The sequence below is a fragment of the Apis dorsata genome, unplaced genomic scaffold (assembly GCF_000469605.1).
Source record: "Apis dorsata unplaced genomic scaffold, Apis dorsata 1.3 scaffold_31, whole genome shotgun sequence".
NCBI classification, from domain to species: domain Eukaryota; kingdom Metazoa; phylum Arthropoda; class Insecta; order Hymenoptera; family Apidae; genus Apis; species Apis dorsata.
The window spans coordinates 7,061-9,884 of NW_006263333.1; the positions used below are offsets into that span (position 1 = coordinate 7,061).

The 2,824-nt window shown below is 26.6% G+C and overlaps 1 long non-coding RNA gene across 1 annotated transcript; it reads left to right on the plus strand.

The window, feature by feature from the left end:
• The first annotated feature begins 365 nt into the window (after positions 1–365).
• On the plus strand, positions 366–1,231 carry LOC116185960. The gene is made up of 2 exons (XR_004150858.1): positions 366–438; positions 1,221–1,231. It is a non-coding gene; the product is annotated as an uncharacterized LOC116185960 (long non-coding RNA).
• Positions 1,232–2,824: the final 1,593 nt, after the last annotated feature.

Consider the following 2,824-nt stretch of genomic DNA (forward strand, 5'->3'; position numbering starts at 1 on the left):
TGCTGAACGACGCTGAACGACGCTGAACAACGCTGAACGATGCTGATCGATGGATGACGACGATGCTTGATGACAACGTTGGACAACTTGATGACGCTGGACGACGGCGCCTGATGACGACGACGCTGAACGATGATAAACGACGCTGAACGACGCTGAATGATGATCGATGGATGACGACGATGCTTGATGATAATGTTGGACAATGACGCTGGATGACGGCGCCTGATGATGACGGCGCCTGATGACGATGGCACTTGATGACGATGGCGCTGAACGTTTGATGACGACCGATGACGATAATCAACATAGGACACAGATTTTAATTACTATTATAATAACTTATTATATTCGATATAAATCGTAAGATGCATGCATCTTAGATTTAAGTCCTAGTTATAAGTATAATGTAAGATAGATTTAAGATTTAATATTAAGGTTTAAAATTTAATATTTTTATTGTACTTTATTGTATTCTATAAATTAAGATGTGTTCTAGATTTAATTTTTACATATTAAATTGTATGATTTTAATGTATTAATTATTTTGTTAAAGAAATTTAACCAGATGGGTCTCGATGCGTAGTCACCTCCTCGTGGGTGAAACCCGGTAATTGGCATTGTTTTTCATATTTTTAATTTAAGAAAATATTTTATCAATATTCCATTGGAAATTTTTCAAAATATTTTAAAATTATATTTCATCATTAATAGTTTTCGAAAAGCAATGGTAAGCCAAGAACTACGCACACCATCAGTCTAGTCTAAAATATAATTGCTTTAAATTATTTTGATTAATTATCAATGGACTAGACTGAAGGTACTAAAATCTGTACAAGGATATTCTGGCTCATCCTTTATGTTTTTGTACTATTTTTTAATTTCTAACAAAATTTTAAAAACGTTATCTTTTTTCTCATTTTTTAACATCTTTATCTTTTTTTTAAATGAAATCAAAATATTTTTAATACAGATATTAGTTAGTTAGTACATTCATTATAATATATTACATTCGATGTAAATAATAAAATGTGTGCGATTTACATTTAAATTCTAGTTTTAAATATAATATAAGATATATTTAAAACTTAAAATTAAACTTTAGATTTTAATATTTTTTGATTGCGATTTGTTATATTTAATGTAAATGACAAGATGCGCGCATCTTAGAGTTCTACTTTTAAATGTAATATAAGGTAGATTTAAGACTTAGTATTAAGACTTAGATTTTAATTTTTTTTATTATAATTTATTATGCTCGGTGTAAATGATAAGATGTATGCATCTTAGATTTAGGTTCTAGTTTTAAATATAATATAAGATTGGTTTAAGATTTAATATTATGATTTCGATTTTAATATTTTTATTGTAATTTAAGACTTGATTTTTGATATAAAATAAGTTAATTTGAGACATGCGTTTAGATTTAAGTCCTAGATTTAAGTATAATATAAAGTAGACATATGATTTAATATTAAGATCTAAAATAAGTTAATTTAATACATGAGTTTAGATTTAAATTCTAATTTTAAGTATAATATAAGAGAAATTTAAGATCTAGATCTAGTATTATGATCTAGAATAAGTTAATTTAAGACATGCGTTTAAATTTTAATCCTAATTAGAATAGAAGTAAGATTTACTATTAAGATTTAGAATAAGTTAATTCAAGACTTCATTGATGGACATCGATGAACGACGTTGGATCACAATAGTCAACATAGATTTTAATATCTTTATAATTTTTTATATTCGATGTACACCATAACATCCGTGCGTTTTAGATTTAAGTTCTAGTTTTAAGTATAATATAAAATAGATTTAAGATTTAGTATTAAAATCTAGATTAAGTTAATATAGAATTTCATCTTTCGACAATGTTGGTCAATGTCGTAATTCTTAGAATTGTTCGGATAGGACAAAAACGGAAGAAATAATTGGGCATGATCTCTACTTTGTATTACGTAATATGATTGAATTTCTCTCGAAAACTTATTTCAGGAATTGCAACAGTTCCCTTATTCTTTTCACATTTACATTCATCATATTTATTTAAATTCACACCGACGACATAATTTTCAAAAAATTTATGATATGACATAAACCATATATGGCAAGAGGAAAATACAAATTAAGATATACCAATGATGGCTAGTGAAAAAAGTCCGTAACTATCAAGTATCAAGTATATGTTAATGCGATGAAATTAAGGATAACAAGATTAAGGCATTGTCTTGAAAATATAGGAAATTTTAGTTTGGAAAACGAATAAGAATAACGAAAGCGAGAATATCTTTTGTAATAAAAAGAAGAAAAAAACACCGTTTATAAATTCTATGTTTTTTACAATCTACTACATTAATACACCAACTACCCTACTACACCAATCTAATATAAAAATTAGAATATATATTTGATGATGAAATGTAATCCATTTCGTTGCAGAAGAGGAATACCTGAAATAGATTATACAACAGAATTAATGAAATTCAATAAAAAAAGTAATTAGTTTTCAACAAATGAAGAGATCACATATTATTTCTTATGTAATTTTTCCTGTTTATTTTCTTCAATTCATACCTGTAACAAACTCAATTGCCGGATCAGTAATTAAAAAATAATTTAAAAGGAAAAGAAATATTAATTAGAAAAAAATCAAATCATCAAAATGTTGCTATTCATGATTTTAATTGAAAGATATTTATTGATAAGAAAGAAATACAATTTTTAACAGTATTTTCAACAAACGCTCTTAATAAGAGGATGCTGAAAAGAGAAAAACGACGAAAAGGTAACCAGAAGGGTTACCAAAATAATTATCCAC